Source organism: Pagrus pagrus (assembly GCF_965226575.1).
Source record: "Pagrus pagrus genome assembly, chromosome: 10".
NCBI lineage: Eukaryota > Metazoa > Chordata > Actinopteri > Spariformes > Sparidae > Pagrus > Pagrus pagrus.
Window position 1 is genome coordinate 27,844,510 of NC_140194.1, and position 8,513 is coordinate 27,853,022.

Here is an 8,513-nt window from a genome sequence, read left to right on the forward strand (position 1 = left end):
GTGTTTTTTTTTAATTATTATTATTGAAACGTCCTCAAAGGGAAAAATAAAACACTAAATCATGCAGACAAAAAACAAATAAGCATACAGGTTAGCAGAGTTCAGTAGAGGTTTAACGTTGGCTGATACCATGTTATGCTGTACCTTCACAGTCATCACTCACCCAGCTGGAATCATTCGGTTTCTATCCATTTTGTTAATGAAACATTTGAACCTCCACCTCCATACTGCCACCCGTCGGTCTCAGAGGCTGTGTTCAGTCACAGTTTTACATTTTCTATTATGAAGCTCATTTTGTTGTAATGAGCTGAGAATGAAACACTGAAGGCACACATCCAATATTTTCTCTTAAATCAATCACTCATAAAAACATTAGGAAAATACATACGTGGGTTTGGTGCCTACCTGTATACTAAACATATAAGGAGTAGTTAACGTTTATGATCATCAGAGAACGTTACATACGTTGTTTTTGGTACCTGTCTGTTTCCCAAATATATTCGTATGTGTGAGAATGTGTAAATGAGAGGCATTAAGTTATAGCACTTTGTAGAAGGGTGCTTTATAAAGTTCACTCCAAGGACTTGTATTAGTTCACGGGGCAGATCTGCCACACCTGATATGGCGGCGACGTTGACGTATCGCAGCAATGGGTCAACCCGCTCAGTGAGGCGTCTATGTATATGTCTATGGTTGTAACACTTTCTAAGAAAATGTTACAACCATCCCCGTAATCGCAGTTCACATATTTTCTCTCTCCTACCTGTTTTTTTCAGAAGGCTATGCCAAGACAGTGGGTGAGGAAAACAAATCGCCAAAGACTACTCTATCTGCCATGTGACACTGAGCAGGTACGGCAAGAAATTGCAAAACCTCGGAGAACAAGGTTCAAGAAAGCTGCCCAGTGTGGGCTATCACAGCAGTCAAAAAGTCTTCGATGCACAGCAAGAGGAGGTTCCTTGACACTGGTCTAAGGCGCCTAGCTCCCTTCATAAACTGACAAACGAGGGGATGCTGACCTGCCGTCTTGTCTCCAAAGCCTATGTGACATGCTGATATAGTGGCCAAGTAGACTTTGACAGTGGAGAATGCCAAATCTTTGTCCAGCAGCTCCTGCAAAAACATCAGAATTACAGAGACGGGGCTCTGGAAAGCTATCACCCCTGTTTTCACGCACCAATCCTCAAACGCGCGCCACTTGCCATCATATGCACAGCGCGTCGAGGAGGCTCTGGCACTCTGAAAAATGGCAATGACACTCTGTGGGAGCCCAGTAGTAGCCAGATTCAACCTTTCACGGGCCAGGCCCATAGAGCCATGCGCTCGGACGAGGATGAAAGATCTCTCCACGCCCTGCATCAGGAGATCCCTGCGGAGGGGCAGAGGCCACGGCTGTCCACGCAGCAGCTGAAATATCTCCGCTATCCAGTGTTTCCCCCGCCAGCAGGGAGCTATCAGGATGAGAGTCAGACTCCTCTGCCACACTCTGGTGAGAGTAGGAGTGATCAGTTCTAACAAGGGAAAAGCGTACAGAAGGACACGAGGCCACTTGTGCGCCAAGGCATCCAACCCCATCGGAGCGCTCTGGCCTGTGAGGAAGTTAAACAATGGGCACTGAGCGTTCTCTTCTGACGCAGAGATCTATCTTCGCTTGGCTGTATCTCTCCCAAACCTGAGCCTCCACCTCGCTGTGGAGTTTCCAATCCTTGTAGCGAGGGTCGCCCCTGGACAGTAAGTCCGCCCCCAGGTTCAATACTCCCAGTACATGAGTAGCTCTCAGCGATGACAGGTGTGAGCTGCTCCACATTATCAGTCTGTGTGCCAGCATGTGCAGATGACGTGAACGCAGCCCTCCCTGTCTGTTGATATTTGCCACTACTGAAGTATTGTCCGTTCTGACCAGAACATGCTGCCCTCTCAAAAAGGGCAGAAAATGTTTCAGCATCAATGACACAGCCTGAAGTTCCAGGCAGTTTATGTGAAACAACTGCATCTGTGAGCTCCATGTGCTATTTATTATCCTGCCCTCGTAAGTGGCTCCCCAGCCCGCTCGAGAGGCATCTGTAGAAATAACCTTTCACGCCATGGGGGTTGAGACCTGGCGATGTCCGTGGCGCGTCGGGCTTAGATTGAGCGGCGCCACCCACCGCTGAAAAGGTCTCATGTGCAAATGACCGAGCGGAATGACCGTCAAGGCCGATGCCTGAGTCCCAGCAGTCTGAAACATATTCTGAACTTTAGCGTCGTCCCTCTGTGAAAAAGTGTGAAAGGCTTCCACGCTCTCCGCTGACAGACGTGCTCTGAATGCGGCCGAGTCCAGAGACAGACCGATGACTGTGATGTTCTGAGTTGGGATCAAAACACTCTTTTCCCAGTTCACCATGAAACCCAGGGCGGCCAGATGTGACGTGAGCAGTCTGGTGTGAGCCTGAATTTGTTCGGAAGACTGTGAGGCTAGAAGCCAATCGTCTATGTATGTGGCTAAGCGCATTCCCCCCTCTCTTAAGGAGGCAATGGCAGCCTCTGTGAATTTTACACCCGCGGACTTAATCAAAGGCCGAACAGGAGCACCATGTACTCGTACGTTATGCCCTGGAAGGCAAATCGGAGATATTTTCTGTGTGGGGGATAAATAGGGATGTGAAAGTATTAGGGCTGCGCAATTAATCGAATTTTAATCACGATCACGATTTTGGCTGCCACGATTAAATTAAGATGACTGTGTGATATTAACATTTAAAAAGCGGGCTCTGTTGCATATCAAATCAAGCACTTTCTCAAACCAATAGTCAGCCAACCACCAGGGGGCGAACGAAAGGTTAGGGCTTCATTAAGCTGCCTAAATAGCAAGCGAGCGCATCCTGCAGCAGCGGCAGCCTCCAATTATATTCAACAGTGTGACCCCGCCCTGACAAACAGCGATGCGAGCGAGCGAGCGAGCGATGAAAAGTGATTAGAATGTGTACTTTTCAATCAGCCTGTCCTGACGTGCCGCGAGCGATATCGCTCTGTCCAGCGATGTCGCTCAACCCTGAAAAAATCGCTCCCTCTGTCTCTATCTGGACGACATTTTGCGGCGGTGTCCCGCCCCTAACACTTTTAAAACTTCTAACTTCCTAAACTCCTTCTCTTTTCAGAGTTGTGTCTGCGCCACAGGGCAACACAACTAACTTATTCAACCACCTGAAAAAACACCACAAACCCAAATATGATGAATGCATGAAGGCCAAAGCTAACGCTGGTCCACTAAATCCCCGTCCGTGTCCAGCGCCAACCCAGACAACCCAGGCACTTTATGATTGCACTCTCCAATGGCATATTTATTTTTTGCCCTTTGTCTTGGGTACATTATATTTTATTATTTATGATTTATTATTATTTTAAGTTTCAATTTGAAGCCTTGTTCACATACGGTTTGTTTAAAAAAGAAAGTGCAATAAAAAGATATGTTTTACCTAACATAATGAATAATCGTGATTAATAATCGGGATTTCAATATTGATAAAAATAATCGGGATTATCATTTTGGCCATAATCGTGCAGCCCTAGAAAGTATGTGTCCTTCAGGTCAATGGATATGAACCAATCGCCTGGGCACAGATATCGTATCAGAGCTGTGTGCGTCAACATCCTGAACTTGTACTTTCTCATGTATTTGTTCAGAGCACGCAGATCCAATATTGGTCACAGACCCCTGCCTTTCTTTGGGACCAGAAAATACCTCAAATAGAAACCGCTGTGTCTCTCTTCCGGCGGTACTATTCAGATAGCTTCTTTGTTTAGCAGAGAGTTGATTTCCTCCTGCAAAATGTGAGCTTTTTCCCCTTGCGCCCTCGATTGCAAAACCATGTTGAATCTGGGGGGACAGGACTTATACTGGAGTCTGTAACCTCTGGTTACATTTTTCAACACCCAGTCCAACGCCACGCATGCACGCCACTGTTGAGCTCGCTCTGCCAGCGGACCTTACGGTGGTCTCGCTGCTTTGCTGGGCTGGGCAGTGGGTCGTGCGCCCACAGCGCTTAGTCTGTGCTGGTCGGCAGACAGACTGGCCCGCTGCACCACAAGTGGGGTTATGTCTCCCCTTTGTGGTGTTATGTGGAGCTGTACAGCCATGTTTTCTTTCTTTTTTGTTTCTGTTTTCATTAATAAATGTGGCTACGCCCTCGGTTTCAAACCTGGATGCGCACCAGAAAACATTTTTATTAATGACTTCAGGGGGAAGGGACACTGGTGTGTGTTTATGCACTGGTGTGTGCTTTCGCGACACAGCTGGGCTCCACAGAGCTCCCTGCGGGTCTGGTCTTCCTTCTCTTCACCTGGCTGTGGACTGTGAGAGCCGGCACGGCCTCTGCACGTCTCTTGAGGGGCCCGGGAACAGGCCTTCTTTGAACATGGCAAGAACAGAACATTTTTCAGAGGGGATGAAACAGGTGTCTGACTGGGCCTGCCAGTCCCCTCCGAGGGCAGTGCTCTAGGTGGCACGTCGCTCTTCTTACCCCTGTGAGTAGCAGGGGGGCCTCTTGGTTCCCCTGCATCACATGGGCAGCAAAAGGCTTCTTAGCCCATGCACCTTTAAGTTCAGGCGGCTTGCTCTGGGCGCCCGCCTGGGCCTGGGGCTGGCGTTTGGGGATGCAGTAACCCGGCAGGGTCACAGCTGGGGACCTGGGACCTAGGACACCTGGGGAAACACAGCTGAAACGCTTCACCCTCTTTTATCTTTTCCTTGCACCGTCTCTGCATGGTGGCAACCACCGGGCCGAATAGACCTTTCAGGTCCAGGCTTTCTCCCTCTGAGAGAGACTGGAGAGGTTCAGCCACCTAGCTCTCTCTTGAGCGACCATCAGGGCCAACGGGGGGGTTGGTTACCCCCATCATCGCTGTCGACAGGCTAGCTTGGTGTCGGCGAGTCATAATGGACAGGCGTACACAGTGTTCACAAGAAACCGGGGATGCTAGCGTGGTCTGGGCATGTTGCAGCCCAAGGCACGCAGCACACACAGCGTGGATGTCTGCTCCTGAGATCTTGTTGCCGCACACACACATCCTTGCCGGTGGCTTGGCCATTTCCATGGTGAGGGAAGGTACAGGCTCCGACATTCTGTTAGCTCCACTAAGGATGGAAACAGCTACTGTTTGGAGACAGTGTAGCTGATGCACTCAGATAGCTTTGCAGCTTCAGGTAACGTAGCGTTCGGCGACCAAGTGGTAAGCCCACTCTGTGAACTGTATTGCTAGTTCAGCTACACCTGCTGTCTGAGAGGTTGCTTATGGGAGCGAGAAGAGGTTTAAGACTGAATCGATGACGTTACGCCCGGCTTTTATAAGGAGGAGGAAGTCCCTCCTCCAGGGAGCGGACGTCACGTCTGTCTGCCAGTCAGGACTGGCGTAGTGAAAAATAGCTTCTGGGGACAAGCGCAGGGGCGTGTCCCATAGTGAGATACCGAAATGAATGTTGAAAGAGAACTTCCATTTTCAAACGATATCCCAGGCTGAAGGTACGGAGCCCCTAAAATATCAGCCAACACAAATGTTACATCAATCTTTACCCATTGAGCGCTGTGCCATAATCACATTTCCTGTCCTGGAGCGCAGCGGAATCACGTTGCCCGTGATTACGGGGATGGTTGTAACATTTTCTTATAAAGTGTTACAACCATCCCCACCACTGTCAGCCATTATTTAGCTAGCTGTATCAGCATGGTGGTTTGAAATTAGCATAGATGAAATGACTCACCTTTTTACGTAAGAACCTACTCTTTAAACTAATACAAGTTACTAAATTCAAACTTCAAGAGTATCAGTACTAATCAAAATATGTACTTGTTCCAAAAATATACTTTCTTACCTGAAAATTGATGTTTTGCTGTAAAATCTGCACACTTCTTCTCACAGCAATGCAAATTCACATGCAAGGTCGGGGAGAGAGTGGTTATACATGAAATTGATCACATGACTCTTATGTTATCCCTTATTGGTGAAAGTGATGTTGTTTCTGTGAAGCGGTTAACTTAACTTCTAAGATGTTAAACAGACGAGAGAGAGGAGCATACTTTTTGGCAGCAGCCATGTCCTTTATTACGACTCCGGTTAACAACAACAAACAACAGTCAGCAGCGCCCTCTACTTAATAGTGCGCAAGTGCAGCTCAAAACATCACAATAAACTGGCTTACGCCACAGTTACAACTGTCCCTTTGTTACAACCATCCCCAGTCTCCCCTAATGGCATTCATCTTGAAGGAAAGAAGGGGCCTCTTGGTTCCCCTGCATCACATGGGCAGCAAAATGCTTCTTAGCCCATGCACCTTTAAGTTCAGGCGGCTTGCTCTGGGCGCCCGCCTGGGCCTAGGGCTGGCGTTTGGGGATGCGGTAACCCGGCGGGGTCACAGCTGGGGACCTGGGACCTAGGACACCTGGGGAAACACAGCTGAAACGCTTCACCCTCTCTTTTTTTTCCTCGCACCGTCTCTGCATGGTGGCAACCACCAGGCTGAATAGACCTTTCAGGTCCAGTCTTTCTCCCTCTGAGAGAGACTGGAGAGGTTCAGCCACCTAGCTCTCTCTTGAGCGACCATCAGGGCCATGGCTCTTCCGGAGGCTTGAACGGCGCATCTGTGCAGACGCAGGCAGAGGTCCATTACCACACACACTTCGTCCCACAGGGCTGGGGTGGGTGAGGTTGACATGTCATCCTGCAGTTCAGCCTGGTTAGCCAGCAGCAGCGACGATACGTTCAGGGACCTCACCGACATGGCCACCGCTTTGTAGCTCTTTACAGTCAGCGGCAGGAACTATTGGTGAAGGTGATGATGTTACAACCATCCCCAGTCTCCCCTAATGGCATCTTCATCTGAAGGAAAGAAGTTATGTAGTTCTTGACCACTGCTACCCTCCACTTCATCTAACCTTCTACAAATCAGGTGAGATGTAAGGTGTGATGGTTTGTGAACCTATTGTATCCTTTAAGATGAATGCTGCATGCTTTGAGATGTTCAAAGAAGCGCGGGCAGGTGAAAAAGAGGGAGCTGGTAATTTAGTCATCGCTGCTGCCCATGATGAACCACTTGAATGGCCTAGTTAGTGTTTTTTTTATGACAAAGTGTCATGTTGGGGAACCGAAGCAACTCGGAGTAAACCCCTACTAACCCAGGGATTCAAGAAACTCCACACTGCAAAGATCGTCTAGAGGTGTTTGAAGATGTGAAGGGCGTTGGATAAGGTGGAGATTCTAATTTAGTTATCACTGCAGCCCATGCTGCGCCACCTAGAGGGTTTGGTTAGAGCTTTTCCTACCCTTGAAAAGAACCTGGCAACTGCAGATCTTTTTGGATGATAGAGGTTTTCCAGATGGATTTTCAGATACTTCATAACTGCTTCATCAAAAGATGAACTGTTTGATGCCATTGCAGCCTCCACGAGCTGTTCAGCAGAGCCAAACTCGTTTTCAAGATCCCTAAGCACTGCTTTGTTGACTTTTGCCATGTTGTTATTAGTTTTTCTAACAGCAGAGTCAGCGATGTGGATGTTATCACGCGCCATTTCAGAGAGACGATCACTGATGCCGTAGACTTCCAAAAACCGAACGGACTGTCTGGTTCTCTTAGGGGCATTATTGATGAGCCTCAATACAAGGAGTGTGATGAGGTTGTTGGTTGTAACCTCTGATAACCAAGATGAGGGGAAATGTGAGGAGGTAGATGGATTCAGTGCCTTGATAGTGTTATCCATCTGGGATCTGGACTTCTCCACTGTAGACATCTCTTCCCTTTTCGAGCAAATGTAGTTTTAATCCACTTTGACATCATTTATAACATCTACATCAAAGACTCTGTGACGTCATGACTTTGGATCAAAGAACAGAACGCACATCAAAGCGCGCACCGCGCACACTAACAAACAAACACGCGCATGCGCAAACGGACACGTGCGGCACATGTTAACGCACACACATTTTGGCGGAGGTGAACCAGCAATAGTACGACTGCGCACACTGAATGTGTTTGGATTTAATTTATGAGCACAACAATCAGCCAGTGAACCAATCGATGAACCAATCATCCTCATATGATCAATAATTATGTATATTCATATTATAAATAGAAGAGGTGTGATTTCAGGTCATTCTCTTGGCGCAGCTGTCACGTCATTATTAATGCCAGCAGGGTGAATTAAACGCGCCCTTTACGCACAGCTGTAGATGAACACACACACACACACACACACACACACACACACAGCCAAGACACACAAGAAATACAGCCTGCATATTCGGGTGTGTTCTCAGTTGTTCCGCTGCCCTGGCTGGATTATCTCGACCTGATCATTGTTGCGATTTCAGTTTATTTCGGGGATGTGAATGATAGAACATGCCAAGAAAAAATCTAAACATTTCGAGCACAATATGGATATTAACTGTGCGCACAAAGTATAAGGCTTTGCACATTATGTGAACTTTTGGGACTCCAGCGGCTCTGTATTAATGTTATTTATATTCTAATCCCATTGTTGTGC